This window comes from Sceloporus occidentalis, unplaced genomic scaffold (assembly GCF_023333645.1).
Source record: "Sceloporus occidentalis isolate IW3139 unplaced genomic scaffold, rSceOcc1.0.p SCAF_4, whole genome shotgun sequence".
NCBI lineage: Eukaryota > Metazoa > Chordata > Lepidosauria > Squamata > Phrynosomatidae > Sceloporus > Sceloporus occidentalis.
The window spans coordinates 171,955,990-171,974,480 of NW_028316984.1; the positions used below are offsets into that span (position 1 = coordinate 171,955,990).

The following is an 18,491-nucleotide window of genomic DNA, read 5'->3' on the forward strand; positions in this document are numbered from 1 at the left end:
GCTATGGTATTCTGGGTAGTGTAAGCCAAAAGTGCCTTGAGCCATGGGAGTTAATGAGGTGCCAAACCGGATTATTTCTGCAGTGCAAACGCAGCCTAAATCTCTCTCTGTCTCCCTCTCTTTCCATCCCTTCCTCCCTCCCTTCAGAGGGTCAGAAGTACATGAAGGATTTTTGTGTCGTCCCCTTTGCAAAGAAAAGGATGGGGCACTGATTCTTCTATACAATATTAGGAATAGGAACCGGTCACCTTTTTGGCATTTGGGACCTTTTGATTCCGCCCCAGAGCATGGAAGTCCCATGGTCTCTAAGTACATAGGCTGGCAGTGAGACTCCCATCATCATCATCATCATCATTTATTTATTTATAGAGCACCATCACTGTACATATGGCCCTTTACAACAAAAAGAACAAGTAAAAGCAGTTCCCTGCCTTCAGGCTTACAACCTAAAGACAAGACACAGAAGGAAAGGGGATGACATGGAGGATTAAGGGACTCTTGTGATGGACCCTGTCCCAAATGATCAGGCAAATCTATAGTTGAGGCTCCTTAGAAATACATACTCAAAAGCGTACTTAAATAGGCTTAAGCACAACTGTGGTTGAGCCCTACCAAAAAAGAAAAAAAAGGGCACTCTTAAGAATATGATTTACTGTGTAAGGGAAAAAATGGGACAATAATTAAATAAATAACCCTGCAGGGAGGCAATAGTTCTCTGGACCTGCCTCCTGCTCTTAAGCAACCCCCATCAGTTCTGGGTTCCTTAAATGTGTGCGTTTGACTGTATATGTAACTGAAGCAAAAAAGAGAAGCCTCTTCTGATATGTGTGCCCAGGGAGCCATAGGCCAAACCTGTACCTCTGAAGCCTCACCATCTACTATAGCAGAGCTGGTTTGTTCCAGCATTGAGGAGAGCTTGGGGTTTGCCTCTGGCAGCCACTGTCAAGATGGCATTAAAGGACTGGAGGTTACCCTGAAAGTCCTAAGACTGCCTCCAGGTATGGCAGAAGATGCAGCCCTGTCTCCAGTGTTGAAGAAAGAATTAGCTGCCAGTCTGTCAGTTTGGAGACTGGGCATGGAAAGGGTGCTGTCTTGTTTCTTGCCTCTGAAAGCAAAGTGCCTTGGGTTGGCCTTGAGTGGCAATTTGAGTTTATCATTGGCTTGCAAAGGGCCAACAATTAAGGTCAGGAATGCTCCTTGGCCACTCTCTCCACCCTTTGACATATTCTTTTCAGTGCACAGGAAACTACATTTGAAGTCGGCAGAAGGTGTTTTCTTTAAATGTTTTTAAAAAGAAGCTATCGTTATAAACGTGTGTAGTTTGTTCTTGTCAGCTCTAGCCACCAGTGTGCTTGTTGTGAATGTGGGTATGGAGTGTGAGCATGGAAAGGAAGGCATTTGAGCACTGATAATACCTGGGAGCAAGGAGGAAAATGAGACAGGACAAGCAAAAACCTATAGTCTTGACTTTCAGCATCGACTTTCAGCATCGCTGTGGCATTGCACTTCAGGCAGTCTCCGTATAAAGACATTAGGGTGGTCTTAGGCCTAGGGCCCATTCACCCTAAGCGGTTGTAGTGCTCCTATTGCACTTTAACATGGTTCCCTCCTATGGAATCCAAAGATTTGTAGTTTAGGAGGGGCAATTGCACTTTAGAGAGCAAGTTTGATGTAGTGGTTTGAGTTTGACTGGCAAAACTAACTGTGATTCTAGACACCAGGGTTTTAATCCCTGCTCCACCATGGAAACCCATTGGGTGACTTTGGGCAAGTCACACTTTCTCAGTCTCAGAGGATGGCAAAGGCAACTAACTGCCCTCTGAACAAAGCCTTAGGCCTTAGGGTGGACATCAGTCAGAAATGACTTGATGGTACATAGCAACAACAACAACACTTGCACTTTACTGCCTTGCCAATCTATAAATCCCAGGATACCAAAGGAGAACAATGGCACAATAGCTGTGGAGTGTGAATGGGCCTCTGCCCCAGTCTCTGTGTTTGGTTCAGGATGCAATTCTGGGCACCTTTCCCCTTAGAGCAAGTTCCACTGAACTTGATAGGACTCACTTCTGTAAGACAAGGCTGCGAGCTTACATTTGGTAGCTGGTTGTGGTCAGGTTTGTGTAAACTAACGCCACTGAAAAGCTTCATTTCATACAGGAGAGCTCTCTGTAGCTTTAGAGCCCTTTCACACATCCTTTGCTCAAAACCTTTCAGGCCCCTAGCGTAGAAAACACCTGTGCCAATAGGAGCTCTATCCTAAACTAATTGGGGGGGGGAAAAAGGCACTGGTGCCATGTTACTGAGAATCTGAAGTCTTTAAAAGAAGGAGAGCCAGCATGAAGAGATGGGGGGAAATCCAAAGGGGATTTCTAAAGCTTAGAGGCTCTTTTCCTATTAGCTGAAGTACACGATATTGAACAATTTCACCGATTTGCCTCCATCTGGGTGCTAAATGTGAGACACTCAGGATAGTGTATGTTCTGACCAGCAAGATCCAGCAGTTCCAACTTCACCCCGCCACAAGCAAGGTTTTTAGACTATAAATTTAGCAATACAGGTTGGAAAACCCAGTTTAGCGGACGATTTTTTAAAATAATCTTGGATTTTTATCCCTCTCTCCTTCCTCCATCTCTTTCCTCTTCTCAAGTGGCTTCCTAGTTTACCCCAAATGCATTATTTAGGATTGGTGGTTTTAGCAAAAAGTGTGCATGTAGACACAGAAGGCCGACACATCTGGAGAAGAGAGAGAGAGAGAGAGAAAATCAACCTTCCTAGATTTCTCCAGCCATTTAGAAAAGTCAAGATAAAGCAAAACAGATCTCTTGGTGCTCTGGGGATTTGTTGGCTTATTTATTGATTTGAATTTGCCAGATACAAGTTCAAAGAAGGAGGAATGGGGGGGGGGGGAGAAACCACTTTAGGCTTTGTTCACATGGAACTAGGCCCCCTGGGACTTGTTTCTTTGCCCCTTTCTACCTCTCTTTCTCTCCAAGGAACACCTCTCTATACACAGACAGCTTTTCCCTTCCCCAATGGCTATCATGCATTTATTTCAACCCAGAAGGTTTTTTTTAAAAAAGTTATTGTTAAAAAAATCCCACTCCAAAATTTGATCCAAGGCTGAGCATTTTCATCTGATTTGATAAAGCTTGGTTACCTTTATAGACTCCCAGGGTTGGGAGGTGGCACGATTTGGTTTGGAGATCTTTGAAAGAGCTGGGAGCAGGGTGGCTAGATAACGTCCTCCTTTTCCAGGACGTGCCCTCCATTTCCATCCTTCTGTTGGAGGGATTCCAACAAGTCCTCCATTTTGAACACGACCCCAAGAAGCACGAGTTTACACTGATACATTGAGTGTGTTGGGCTTATCATGTTGCAACGTCCTACATTTTGCTGTTATAAGGAACTTGGCTGGGAGGGGGGAAACTGACCTCCTATCTGCCCTAGGAGATCTGCATTGGGGAGGGGAAAAAAATCTGTTGTCTGAATCCGCACTGATAAATTAACCCGGTTTGATACCACTTGAACCGCCAATGGATTCTGGGGACTCTGCTCTGGTGCCACCACAAACTGGAGTTCCCAGAATTCCATAGCACTGAGCCAATGCAATTCAAAGTGGTGGATGCAGCCTGTGTCTCTTTAATGCATGCGCCTCTATTGGGGCAATTAGAGCTGCTAATAGAGGCAGCTGCCAAGGCAGGACCGGAGCCCTGGCTAGAAAAGAGGCACAGATTCCCCTTGGTACTGACGGCCGTATTCTCTCTAATAGAAGCGTATGTTTTTAATATATGTATATATATAGAGAGAGAGAGAGAGGGAGAGAGAGACTCATTTGCAGGCATAAAGAGGGGTTTTTTCCCGGTGAAGAATGGGTTAAAAGATTTAAGAAAGAAGGGAGGATAATCCATGATGGGGAGGGGGGAAAGAAGAATCCTTTGCCTCTTGGAAAGCTTTCAGGTTGCAGCCCTGCTGCTGCCTTCCAAGCATTCTTGAAACGTGAAATGTGGGCGGGATTATCCAAGAGATAGATAGAGAGATGGCTATCCAGTGAATCTAGAGGACTGTAAAACATATCTCCCTGGGGTATCAAACGAGGAAAAGGGCAAGGCTTCCACCAGAAAGGAAGAGTCGGATCGGAGACCTCCTTATTGCTAAGATCATCCTTGCAGAGCTCCTTGCTTGGGAAGGCAGGCGAGGAAGCAAGGAAGCAAGCAAGCAAAACCCTGGACTTTTTTCCAAAGCGGGTGGAAAAGAAAGAGGTGGCTGTCCAGTGAACTCCTGAGTGTGAAACATCTCCCAAGGCGAGGAAAAGGCACAGTCGGAGACCTCCTTGCCACTAAAGAAGATCAACTTGCAAAACTTGGGCTTGATTGGGAAGGCAGGCAGGCAAGGAAACGCTGGACTTGGAAAAGCTGCTGTGTGTGAGAGAGAGATGGCTAGCCACTGAATTCAGGACTCTAAAACATCTCCTTGGGGTGTCAAGAAAGGAAAAGGCGAGCTATGAAGGAGAAGAATCAGATCGGAAACCTCAGTTACTGCTAAGATCACCCTGCAAGCAAGCAAGGCTGGACTTTGAAAAGCAGGTAGAAAAGAGAGAGATGGCTATCCAGTGAATCCTTTGACTGTAAAACATATCTCTCTCTGGAGTGTCAAGCGAGAAAAAGGCACTGCTTCCATCAGAAGGGAAGAGTCCGATCTGAGACCTCCTTATTGCCCAAGATCAGCCTGCAAAACTCCAGCTTGGAAAGGCAGGCAGGCAAGTAAGCAAAGAAGCAAAGGCTGGACTTTGCAAAGCGGGAGAAAGAAAGAGATGGTTATATAGTGAATCTCCTTGGGGTTTCAAGCGAGGAAAAGGCACTGCTTCCATCAAAAGGGAAGAGTCGGATGGGAGCGACCCCCTTATTGCAAAGATCAGCCTGCAAAACTCCAGCTTGGGAAGGCAAGGAAGCAAGGAAGGAAGCAAAGGCTGGTCTTTGCAAAGAGAGAGAGACAGAGAGAGATGGCTATTCAGTGAATCCAGGACTGTAAAACATTTTCCTGGGATTTCAAGCAAGAGAGGAGAGAGAGATGGCTCCCCATTGAATTCAGGGCTGCAAGCAAAGGAAAAAAGGAGTTAAAAGCCACGGCTTATTACAACACCAGAAGGGAAGAAGAGTCCGGATCGGAGCCCTCTCCTTCTTTCCCACTTACGTTTAAACCGATCAGTAATGTAACAGTAATGTAAGCGCCCACTTACATTGTTGCCAAGCTCAGCCTGCAAAACTCCGGCTTGGAAAGGCAGGCAAGGAAGGGAGGAAGCAAGCAAGCGCTGGACCTTGCAAAGAAATAAAAGAGAGAGCTAGCTACCCACTGGATTCCTGACTGCGAAACATCTCCCTTGGGCTGTCAAGCAGCACGGCTTCCATCCGAAGGGGAAGGGTCTGATCAGAGGACCTCCTCATTGCCAAGGTCAGCCTGCAAGACTCCAGCTTGGAAAGGCAGGCAAGCAAGGAAGCAAGCAGACGCCGGACTTTGCAGAGAGAGAGAGAGAGAGAGAGAGAGATGGCTATCCAATGAATCCAGGACTGTAAAAACATCTCCCTGTCAAGAGAAAGAACAAATCTGAATTTTGAAAAGAGAGAGAGAGAGATGGTTATCCAGTGATTCCAGGACTGTAAAGCATCCCCCTGGCAAGAGAGAGAGAGAGAGAGCAAAGCTAGACTTTGAAAAGAGAGAAAGACAAGGGCACTCACCTCCCCGCAGACAGGCTCCCAGGCACCGTTGTGTTGCACAGAAAGGTCTGCCTGTGGCCAAGAGCAGAGAGAAAGAGAGATCTGCGTGGATCTGGTTGGTGGCTTTTGCTTTTTGCCTCTCTGCAAAACCCCGGCCAGAGGGAGGAGAGACAGAAAGAAAAAAGGGAGCCCAGCTCTCCTGGCCTTTTTGCTGAGGAGGAGGAGTAGCTGCTCCAGGTCCTGCTGCCCGGGTTTGTTGGACGTGGGGATGCTGGAGCCCGGGGCTGCGTGTTGCTGGAGGAGCCCGGGAGAGGAGGATGGTGCCTCGTAGGAGGAGATCCAGGCGGAGGAAAGGGAGGCAGCAGCCTCCGTCGCATTTCATGGTGATCCTACTGCCCTGGGAAGGAAGAGAGGAAGTCCAGGAGGAGAAGGCTGCCCAAGGTGGGTTCTTCCTTGCTGCCCCAGGGCCTCCAGATCCCAGGGAAGGAGGAGGAGAATCAGGAGCCAACTACATCTCCCAAAACCTCCAGGTACAGTTGGGTTTCCCCAGGGCTTGTCCCTTTCGCATCCTCCCAGCCTTTCTAACTCCTTCCTTCCTTCCTTCCTCTTCCCAATCCCCCTTCCATTTGGAAGATCCATATTGTATAACTGATCCCGTTTGGTACCGCTTTAATGGTTCTATGCGATGGCATTCTGTGGCCCCAACAAAAAATACCTAGGATGCCATCATCACATGGAGCTTAAAGTGGTACCAAACTGGATCATTGCTCCACTATGGGTGGGTTTTTAACCTCATTTTCCCCAGAGAGGCTTTAAAAGGAGGAAAAAAATTATTAATTTCAGATCCAGGTCTGGGTTTCTAGATGAGAAAATAGGAGGAATTGCTTCCTTGGAAGGAAACAGCCTTGTGTATGTGTGTTGTGTGTGTGACAGTGTTGTATAGGCAGGATCGCAGAGGGATTCCTCAAAGGCTGGCTCTGGGGACTGTATGGAAAGGGGAAAAGGGGAGTCATAAAGTCCCAGATCCCCCACCTGACCCCAGTGTTATGTGTAGGAGAGAGGAAATAATCAGGTGAATGTGCAAAGCAGCTTTGCAGTTACTTTTCCAAATCCCCCCTTGACTCTCTTGAGTGCACCCCCCTGGCTAGCTTTGAAAGGGAGGGACACACACACTGGGGTCCTCCCTTGGCATCCAGGGAGGCACCACATCTGGAAAGAGGGGTCCATTGGGGGGGAATGTGGAGGACTTTGAAGAAGGGGAACCAAACTGGTAAGATGGCTCAGGTTAAAGTCAACAGTGCCATGCGGCAGCTAAAAAGGCCAATGCAATTTTAGGCTACATCAATAGAAGTATAGTGTCTAGAAGATCAGGGGAAGTAATAATGCCACTCTATTCTGCTTTGGTCAGGCCCCACCTGGAATATCATATCCAGTTCTGGGCACCACAATTTAAAAAGGATATTGAGAAACTGGAGCATGTCCAAAGGAGGGCGACTAAAATGGTGAAGGGTCTGGAAACCATGCTTTTTGAGGAGAGACTTGGGGAGCTGGGGATGTTTAGCCTGGAGAAGAGAAGGTTAAGAGGTGATATGGTATCCCTGTTTAAATATTTGAAAGGATGTCATATTGCGGGAACAAGCTTGTTTTCTGCTGTTCCAGAGAATAGGACCCAGAATAATGGATGCAAGCTGCAGGAAAAGAGATTCCACCTCAACTTTGGGTGGAACTTCCTGACAGTAAGAACACAGTCCCTTGGAGCATGGTCGAGTCTCCTTCCTTGAAGGTTTTTAAACAGAGGCTGGATGGCCATCTGTCGGGAATGCTTTAATTGAGAGTTCCTGCATGGCAAGGGGTTGGACTGGATGGCCCTTGTGGTCTCTTCCAACTTTACGATTCTATGATACTATGAAGAGTGCAGCTGACCAGCAGCAGAAAATGGGGGTGAAGGGGTGAAGCAAAGGACCTGCAAATTGCATCAGAATTCATCAGTTCCCCATCAGTATTCATCAGATCCCCATCAATAACTACATGAAGGCGAATTTGATGGCTTGAGGAGGGAAGGAAGGGAGAAGGAGGCAGGGGTTGCATTTCAAGGCTTATCAAATGGACAGCAGCCTTATTTCATGGAGCTGGTCCCAGGAATGATGGCTACTGAGAAGCGGAAAGGGGATGGAGAAGGTTGAAAGGAGCAGCTGAGGCAGCTCCCTAGAGTGTGAAATAAAACATACATTAAGAAAAAGAAGCCAGCTGTAAACTAAGGGAGAGACTATCAACCTTCTCCTTTGGAATGGAGACTTGGTCAACAGGAGCTTTTAATTAATTTTAATGGAGGAAATCTGTTTTAAAGGCTTACAATAAGCTAATACAGTCCAAAGCACAAATCCATGTGAAAGCCTGTGTTTGCATATAGAAAGTGCTGATGAGATTTCTCTAGTTCCTGATGTGTGTATGTGTACATTAAAACATTTTTTTGTACATGCATTGCTTTAATCTGGATTAGCAGGAAGGAAGGAAGGGACATACACATTGTGCATATATGTGGGATGCTTTAGTATAAACCAAGCTCTTTTTCTTACACTCATATTCCATGCATATTCAAAGGTTTATTTACTCCTTGGTGAGATTTATTTACTCCTCATAGCTCCCCAGTGCTTGCAAGCTACTCAAGCCAATTTGGAGATGAAAATTAAATCTTCTGCAGGCAGCTTTATCTTGCACCCCTCACTTTTTTAAAATTTTAATTGTGTGTGAGTGTGTTGTTGTTGTTCCACCCTCCCTTCAAATCTATCTTGGGGTTCATTCCTGGGTTTATTCACTGAGGTGTATATTGGACAACTTCCTTCACCAGCGGTATTTCTGATCTATCTCGGAATCAAGGAAAGGCTTCAGATGAAAGTGTCTTACTCAAAAGGATACTTGGGTGGTGGCTTTCTTCATTGAAGGATCAAGATATCCTGATACTTGCAGGGATTTTTTTTTTGAAGGCACATATCTAGGCACAGTATGGAAGGTGGTGGGAAAGAGGCCTTCAGAGACATGATTAGCTTTCTTTCACAGCTGTAGTAACCTTGACCTATCTGCTCTGTTGCACAGAGTAAAAGAAGGCTGTAGATCATTTGGAAGCCTCGTGCAATTAGCCGTTTTTGTTTAAATGCAACATAATACCTTCTTTTGGGGTTAAGTTCCTTAAGATGATCATCATCTTTGCCCCATTATTTTTCAGTGGTGGGAAACAAAAAAAATCTCTCCTTGTACCTAGTTCAATTATTCCTTCTTTATTGCCTTCTCTTCCTCTTAGTTTTCCCTATGTTATGTTGTCTTGTTCTACTGTTTGACTACAAAGGTCAGGGAAGTCGCTAGAGTACTTTTTCAGGCGTTGTGCATCCATGCCAAACTTTCTATGACTTCTATGGGTCAAGCACCCCGCACACCAGTCGGACAAACATCTTGAACTTGGTTCATTATCTTGGTTTGAAAACTGGGTTGGTTATTTGCAGGTGGGATCACAGTCTTTAAAAGAGGGGGAAACAGGTGTAGGCCAGTGATGATGTTCTGCTTGTAAATTGGACTCTTATCCAGAATGCTGGGAGCAGTTTTCAGAAATCTAGGCTTAAACCAGTGAGAAATTGATTGGAATGTACACAAGTTAGGCTAAGGTTCTATACACACGTTTTGTAAGATGTGATCTTTATCTGCGTTTGACTTTCAGTTCATGGATTTAATTTAAACTGTCGCTATAAGCCATGATTATTTCCTGGTTAGCTATAGAGTTGATACAGAATTAGACTTATCTGCTGAAAACAAGCCTACCTCCACCCATTTTGAAATGCATGCTGTGGTTTGGGGCAAGAATTGGGAATGTGTATGTGTCTGTCAATGGTTAGGAAGGCAATGCTCAAAAATGTTGATTTGATTTTCCTCTGTGTTTGCTGGCATTCAGAGCGTAGGTTTACTTGCTTGAAAAACAAGCAAGAGTTCGAGCATTTTAACAAGTGTGGTTTTTCCCTTCCCTGCTCCACTTTTTAGATAAAGAAAATAGCCCCTCTTAAGAGAACATTGTTTGTTTCCAAGAAGGAGAGTCTCTTAGTCACCCATGCACTCTGCTCTTAATCTAAAAGTGAGTTCATTTTTCACTAGATTACTTTCATATAACTTTGAGGTTTCTGCCACAGTGATTCAAATTCAATCCATTAGTGACCTCTATCTGTGAGAAGTGTACAATCAATGCAAGTTCTTTTCTTCTCTCCTCTCCCTCCTTTTCTTTTGCAAAGTACATTGGGCAGAAGGCAGGGTGAGGATCGGGGACAACAAATGAATTGTTTGTATTGTTGATACTTTTAAATTACTCAGTTTGCTTACTGAATTCCTAGATGGTCTTACTGCCCACTATTTTAGGAGCACAAAATTCAAACTGATATGTGCCAGTGATTAATGTAATGAACATCAGCCATTTGGACAAAGGTCTTTGTAGTTTACTGCTAATTAAAGGTGGGCTGTCATGATAAAATTCATAGACAAAATGTAGTTTGGGCCATCCAGTGGTCCACATTTCATCCAGAAATTCTGATGCTTGTGGACCTGCGATGGCCTCCTAGGAACATATAAGAATTTATGCTTTAAATGCATACTTTGCACAGAAATATGGTAACCAGTAATTAATTAGAGCAACATATAAGTAAAGAATTTGTGGGTGGGTGTTCATTTCCACCCATTTGTGTCTCTGCTGTGTATTTTTAAATCAGAGGTCAAGGGAATGGAGAGATTATTAACACATAGTCCATTTTAGGAGATTATTAAGACCAGCTTCCCATACTAATTTGTCTCTTGCCAGATCCATATTACATGTTGAGTTAATTATTATGAATTGATGACTTAAACATTATATGGCTCTGATTGGGGTAACATATTTGACATTTATGAGATAACATTTGGTTCTTTAGTAATGTGGTGGTATTAGATTCTTGATGATTTCCTATTCCTTTTTGGCATGTTTTTGTCTAAAAGTAATTGTCTGTCTGTCTTTCCTATTTTTTTACTGTATATTAAAAGATACCAGAGACTAGTGCAACACTTTTAAGGTAATATACTTCCCCAGCTATCCTCTAGAGTAAAACAAACATGCTTTTTGTTTGTTACATCTCTATGTGTGTATGAGTGTGTGTGTGTGTGTGTGTGTGTTTTAAATCAAACTGCTGACTGTATTCAAAACAACAAATACTATTTTCCAGTCTTTTTTGAATCTTTTTCTGTTCTATCATCCAATAAAATGGCTGAACACTGAACATAGCCTAGATTGTTATGATCTTCTTGTTCTTCCATCATTTACTGGTGATTTACACAACTAATGGCCTTCATTTCTCTATAATTCCTTTTCCTGACATGGTTGGTCGAAGTGAATGGAAGCTTAGGAATAGTGAGTGTTTGAAACAAATTTGTTACATTTAATTTAAGGTTCTAGAAAATGTAATGACCAGTAATAAAACATCAAATATTAAATATTTTAATTATTAAAATATAAAATAAACATGTGGAAAACATGTTTTGCTTTTTGATCTTCTTTTTAAAAAGGGTCTTTTGTTAGTTTTATATACTGGGTAACATCTGTGTGTATCATGTTTTAATTTGGTTTAATGTAGGGGAACATGTTCTAGCTATATTCTATCTGCATTTACGTAAATTTTCCACTGAGATTTAGATCTCTGTTCCTAACTGCATAGCCTACAGAATGTCTATGCAGAATTTTGAAAACTTTTGCTGTACTCTTCAGAGGTTTCTCTTGTCCCTTCCCATTTTATCAAACTTAATGGAATTCTATTTGAAAGATTATTCTGAAGAATACAGTCTTCTGAGTTGCTATAACCTCATTCCTGGATTCTTTATTTTCACTACTGTTGAGTAGCGATCAGCACATATTGATTGTGCTTTAAAAAAACCCAAGGATTTATCCAGCACCTAATAGCATTGGTCCCCCCTGCATCCCCATAGATCAATCCCTGAAGGTCACAACAAATATTCCAACATTGCTTTTTGAGTCCTTCATAAGTATTAATCACTGGGCAGCTAGTCAACTGATAAATTAATAGAGTAATTCCCTGTGACAGCTTATGGACTAAGGACCACAGCCACAGAAATTAACATAAAGGAAAATGATTTGCAAACATATTGGGGGTGATGACTTTTAAATGGTCATGATAATCAGAGTCAGATCCTGATAAACCCTTGTGTCTGTAGAACCTGAGCCTGTGGAGGCTTTAAGCATTTGATTTTTTTCCCCATTATTCGATTTCCCAACTATATAAAACTTACATATGCTGAGATTATTTTCTCATTTACCTTGTACATGCTCAGTTTAGGAGGAGTGAAGGATGCTGCTGATGTCAGATTCCACTGTTGAAACCTAAAGCTGACAACAACCATTTCAAATTCAGTGGACCCATTCTGTTGGGACGGTCACCTGTGTGTGAGTCTCACCAAACCAAACAGGCATCCTGGAAAAGCATATTTGAACTGAGCATGGGGTAGAAAATCCCAGTCCATTGGGCCACCTATAAAACTTAAAGTAAAAATTGTCATTTTTTTTGTTATTGTGTACCTTGAAGTCATTTCAGACTTATGGTGACCTGAAGGTGAACCTATCACATGGTTTTCTTGGCAGAATTTGCACAGAAGGGGTTTGCCCTTGCCTTCCTTTGAGTCTGAGAGAGTGTGACTTGCCCAAGGTCACCCGGTTGATTTTTATGGCTGAGCAAGGATTTAAACCCTGGTCTGCAGAGTTGTGGTCCTGTGTTCAAACCACTACACCATATTGGTTTTGACAACTACTAGAAGATGTCTCTCATCTTCCTTGCAATCCTCTTGGATGGCTTGAATTAAATCAAGGTATATTCCATACTTCTTACTTCAAGCTATGTACATACTCTGCAGCAGCTGCTATCTGTCCCCATGGTACTTGTAAGTGAACAACATTCATTCCGTAGTAGTTCCATGTGTAACTTTTGTGAATTTCCTCTAGCCATTGATTTAGAATTACTATTACCTGAGAGTTGCTGGATCAGTTAGTACAGAAGTTAAGGGGCAGAGCACCATCATATGGAAGGTGCAAGATAATGTTCCCATTTTTGGGATGTTTGATACCAAATCAAATAAAGTCCTCAGCCTCCTCAAAGTAATTGCAAGTAAACCTATCAGGCTTGTCTTCACACAGATTTTTGTCTTCTGATATTTCTGAACCCTATAATCTGAGGCGTGTGTCTGTTGCAGTCTGTCCGCCAGCTATTATTTGATACACTGTAAGGAAAGGTCAGGGCCCAGAATGGAAACAAAACCCAGGACCTTATTGGGACAGAAATGAGATGATGCTGCCAAGCATGACACTCCCAACTGCAGCTGGTGGTGCATGTCATTTTCATAAGCAGAAACAAATGAGTGACCATAGGTCCCCGGGAAGGAAATTTTCCTTTTCATAATCATAGCACCAAAAGGGTCTATAAGCACCCCTTCATGGGTGGGTGGCTGCAAGTTCTGTGTCCATTGATGGCACTGCAGTGCAAAGTACACAGTGGTAAGGCTGGATGTTGCTGATCGTACTAATGTACTAGAACTAGTTTTCCATCTTTTTAACCCTAGGTGCTTGCAATTTGTTTTAGCTGCAGTTATTTAATTAAAAAGTAAAACAAATATTGCATGAAAAGGTAAACCTATGCTTTGGTTCTTGCACATATTGACCAGAGATCCTCTATACTTGGTGGGGTGGGGATCTTCACCCATGTGTATCTTTGCTATTCACATAGGCCATAATGTGTGGAAGAGGAATTATGTAGTGTTTGTGTGTCCACATGCTTTCTTTTTTGAGGTAAGTTGTGCAGTTGGAAGTACTGTCTGTATCATATATAATATCATATATGCAGTGGGTAACAGAGCGAGCCTCAGAGCTTGTTTAAACTACAGTTCTGAGAATCCTGCTGTACCCATGCTACTTGGCCGAGACATTTTGCCTTCTAAGTGTGATAATGCCTCTTGTGCCCCTGCATCTGCTGCCTGAGGTCTTTGCTTCATTGCCTAATAAAAACTCCCTAGGAAAGGGAGCTCACATCTATCTCTGGCCAAAGAAAATGTGGATTTGCAGTCATTGAATGCAAAGGTGTGTTATTCTCGAGGCAGAATGCATTGAATGTGTGATGCAAGTCTATTGATTAATTCATTTATTAAAAGTATTTGCTAATAGCTCTGCTGTTCTTCAGATCCCCAGAATCACTGTACAACAGGAGGTATTTAAACATATTTAAAACCATTTTAAAGTCAGCTTAAAAACCATTTTTAAAATGCTGTTTTAACCACCAATCAGACCTTTAGCAAAAATGGAACCAAGCATTTGGAAGAGTTTAAATGCAGGGTGGGGTTAAAAACTGAAGCTGTGGCAATTCAGGTCCAACACAGAGCTTCCGCCCCTTTATTTAATGATAACTGAGAAGCGTAGGATACTTTGAAAAAGATAAGATACTGAAATATTAACTTGGACAGCAGTTTTAATGACAGGAATCATAATGTTGGAAAGTACCAGACAGCCATGAGGTCAAGTTCCTCCTGTTCCGAAAGCCAGACCCATCTGTCCACTAGGTTCCCAGCAGTGCACTTGAGAGCACAGTTAATGCAGTCATCAAGGAGGCATTTGCAGAGGAAACATCTCCAGATGGCTCAAAAAATCAAGTCAGTCCACATACTTGAGAGGTAACCTTCTCCCAAGTCAGATAACATACACATACAATATAAACCCTCCATTTGGTTGAGCTCCTGTAATTTTCCTGTCGAGACTTATTTTATGCATCATCTATTTCATGAAAATGCAAGCAGTATTACCTGGTGTAAATTACACATTTAAAGAAAAAACACATTAGTCAAGTAGTTTTCAAAGACCTATACTAATGTTAATCTCTTTCAGGTATGTCTGTCCATCCATCCTATATCATTTTTGTGACTAGCTGAGAAGAAATTTCTAGCATAAGTGTTTGTGGACTCCAGTGGCATCTGATAAAGTCTGTATCTGATTCAATGGGTGGGAATCCATGCTAGAAAATGTATTTTTCTCAGTTAGTCTCAAAGGTGCTACAGGATTCCTTTATATCATTTTACATACTAATCAAGGTCAGTTTCTCTTTATGTTTCTGAACAATGAAGAACAAGTTATGAATTTCTTATAACTGGGGCAGCTTGCTGAAAGTTTAAAACTTGTATTGAATAGCAAGAGATTTTTTTTAAAGAAAAAAGAAAACCTCACATTTGGAATGCTTTGGCATACTCTGGTGTCTCTTTTTCCATGAAAATCAGAAACAGGAAAAATTGGTATTTTTTTTTAAAAAAGAAGCTATTTCAATTGTTTATACTATTTCCCATATATTTTCCAGAATAATCACAAGCCTGTTGAATGTCTTTCCTGTCTAAAAGTAGCCAAAGAAATACAAAAAGGAAAGTGGAAAAAGTGCTTCCAGTTGGCAGCAAAAACCTCTCTCTGTTGTTTGCCCCTTGGGAAATATGGCAAATTCTGGAACTGGAAGTGTATGTTTGTGTGTTTGTGTGTGTGTGTGTGTGTGTGTGTGTAGCCTTAGCTATAATAATTGAATTTGGAGCAACTCTGGGTAGTACAAGGTAAGCCTTGGGGCTGGGGTGGGGTGGTGAGATGTTGAGAGAGAGGAGATGCACATAGACACTGTCACTGTGAACTAGAAGTATATTCTGTCTGTATACTTTTTGCATTAAAGCAGAGATGCTGAAATTTCAAGAATGCCACCAAACTGCAAAATGGAAAACACATTCCTTTAGTTTTTGGTTGGTTAGTATCTTGAAACCTATGTCATGATCTTTTCCATAGGAAACAGAACCAATATTCTTGTCCAGTAATACCAGTTGGTGGTGTAGTGGTCTGAGTTTTGGACTCCGACTTTGGAGACCAGGGTTCAATTCCCAGCTTGGTCATGAAACCCACTGGGTGACCTTGGGCAAGTCACATGCTCTCCACTTCAAGGGAAGGCAATGGCAAATCCCCTCTGAAGAAACTTGCTAAGAAACCCTCATGATAGCTTCACCTTAGAGTGGCCCTAAATTGGAAATGACTTGAAGGCACACAACAACAACAGTTGGATATGCCTCAGTCCTCCTTATCTCTGGAGTTGTGGGAGGAGAGGCATTAGTGGGTGTGATGTACAATTCTCACTGTTTATATAAGGTAGAGAATGCAGGGCCTCTCACAATCTGACCATATGGAACTGGCCCGCACATCTTTTTGTTAAGAGTCATCCCATTATGATCAGTGTCTGCCTTCTGATAATCAATAGGTTTATCCCCTTATCTCCGACTTTTAGTGCCTGTCTGTTTACAAGCTCTAATCAGCCTGAGCGTCTTTCCTGACATCATGATGCAATCTGTTTCAACATTAATGATTAATTTCTGCTAGATTAGAGATGGGCTAGGTAGAATGTAGATTGGGATTTACTGGTATATCTCTGGGGGATTTTAAAGTAAATTGGGAAAGATTTTTGACTCACAGTTCTTTAATAATGGTAACAAAATTACACTTCCATTTATGCTGCTTAAATGAAAAAAAGTTTGTACAGTATGTGCATGAAGAGAGGTAACCAGGAGTTAATTTGGGTGTATTAGTTCAGTTCTGAATGTCAAATTCCTATGTTTTGAATCCTTTGGTTTTAAGTGTATACTTTGGGAGATTTTTGGGTTCTAGTAAAAACCAAAATGAATTCCATATACCTGAAGTCAACCAACCTTGCACATGATGGAGATGAAGAAGGAGAAAATAAAGGGATGCACATCTTTGCTTATTTTTCCCTTTAGCATGCAAGAATTAAAAATATAATAATTGAATACTGTATATACCTGACTATAAGTCGATCTCAAGTATAAATCGAGAGCAAATTTAGGATAAAAATTTTGGATTTTGATATGACCTCTGGATAAGTCGGAAGAGTAAAGTTTTTTAGGTATGTAACAAAGTATCTAAAGGATGAAGCAAAACAAAATAATATCAAAGAACTTACAAAACTCCATCAGGCATAACTGTTTGTGCTCATAGTAAAGGCTAGATGGATGAGAGAAGAAAGAAGGTGTCAGTGCTAACTGGACAGATTGTGCTCTTGCTTTTCACCAGGGGATGGTTCCTTTTATAATACAAGAGTTAAAGTGCAGTACTTGCATTGACCCGTGGATAAGTCGACCCAGGTTTTTAAATCAATTTTTGATTAAAATTTCTAGACTTATACATGATCATATATAGTTTTTATTTTAGGCTTTTTGCACAAAAACACTCTGCAAAAAATAATATATTTTTCACAAAATGTTGCTTTTGCACATTTTTTTTATAAACCTGTTTTCCAAAAAGTATTCCAAAGATCCAAGAAGGATCTTGTGCCTATCATATTCATTTTTATCTTGGTGTGGTGTCTTGATGTTGCAATGCTTTATTAATTGAGGATAAGAAAATCTGTATTTATTCTTTACATCCTTGGTCTTGTTTTGCTGCTTGAAACAATACTTCTTGATCACACACCTACAAGGCAAGTAACAAATATATTAGTGCTCCTATACATATTACATGGCTTTTTGCTGATTTAGTAATGTTCCCCCATTGTATAATTTATTGAAACAGAGTATGCAACCTCCAAGGCACTGCACTCTATACTGTTTGAAGATATCAGATGTGATATATTCTCATAAGCTATTGTATAGACTCAGTTTAGTTGTGCTAAAGGATTTCTGTCCCAAAATCCTGATATTGGTTAGGATACTGACCTACAATTTTGTGTACCTGTGTCTGTGTGATTATTCAGAGAGAATACAGTTCACCAGTGCATTCCATACTAAAGCAGAAAAGGATATCTTAAACATATAGTTCTCTCATGCAAGTAAAAAGGGGGGGGGGGAATGCACCACAAATTGCTTTCTTTTTGTTGTAGTTATATATTGGATCAGTCTGTGCCCCATGGTAATGCTTAAAGTATCTTAGTCTGGCTTAGTGCCAGAATCTTCAAGGAAAATATATCACTTCTTTCTCTCTCCTGTACCCCATTAGGGAAAAAAAAAAGGGGGGGGGATACCACACCGATTTACAGCCTACCAGCAGATTGAAAACAACAACAACATATATTTGCCTGTAACAGTCTTCTTTTAGTTGAGAAATTACTTTCCCAATTTGGATAAACAAATCTCACTGCCATTCCACTGTAGAACTGGCACATAATACAGTAACTGTCTTTACTTGGGGAGAAAAGTGTGGACTATTATGCTTGGAAAATAGCTAAGCAATAAAAGGACACAGCGGACATCTCTCTTCTTTAAAACCTTAAATGCCTTGGAGCAGACTTAACTGGAACTTTCCCTCTCTATTTGCAGATACCTTTCTTCCTTAACATTTGCAGTGGAGCTACAGGGAACGTTGTTGATTTTAATTACCACATCCCTGCAGCCATTTAAGCAAAATATTCGATGTATACAACAGTATCTCTAGAGAAGAAATATATAAATGTCAAAAGCTAAGCTCTATGCTCTGCACAGAGGACCTTTATAAATCCAGAATAAATGAGGTGTTTAGAATTGCTGCCAGCAGCCCTGCCAAAAAGGGTGGGAAAATGGGGGGAGAAAAGGTCTGTTGACTGCCCAGATTCTGTTTTCTCACAGACATTTCTTATCAGCAGGTGTGTATCTGCATGCACATGTGTGTTTGTAAATGCATACAGTCTACATGATGTAATTGTGGATCTACTGATAAGGAAG

General features: G+C 41.8%; 1 protein-coding gene and 1 long non-coding RNA gene across 8 annotated transcripts in view; one reads left to right on the plus strand and one right to left on the minus strand.

Annotated features, from left to right (window-relative positions):
* The window catches only part of LOC149315018 (uncharacterized), a 33,534-nt gene extending 27,736 nt beyond the window's left edge, over window positions 1–5,798 (minus strand). For both annotated transcript variants that reach the window (XR_016281012.1, XR_016281013.1), the window contains exon 1: window positions 5,736–5,798. This is a non-coding gene — a long non-coding RNA (uncharacterized LOC149315018). The remainder of the gene's footprint in view (window positions 1–5,735) is intronic.
* The window catches only part of FLRT2 (fibronectin leucine rich transmembrane protein 2), a 123,226-nt gene that overhangs the window by 25,771 nt on the left and 78,964 nt on the right, over window positions 1–18,491 (plus strand). For 2 of the 6 annotated variants that reach the window (XM_089522341.1, XM_089522342.1), the window contains exon 1: window positions 5,929–6,244. The exons of 3 other annotated variants lie outside the window; for them this stretch is intronic. The gene's annotated coding sequence lies outside the window, so the exon portion shown is untranslated. Of the gene's footprint in view, window positions 1–5,928; window positions 6,245–18,491 lie in introns of those variants that run through there. One more of the 6 variants, XM_089522346.1, reaches the window with a different exon arrangement.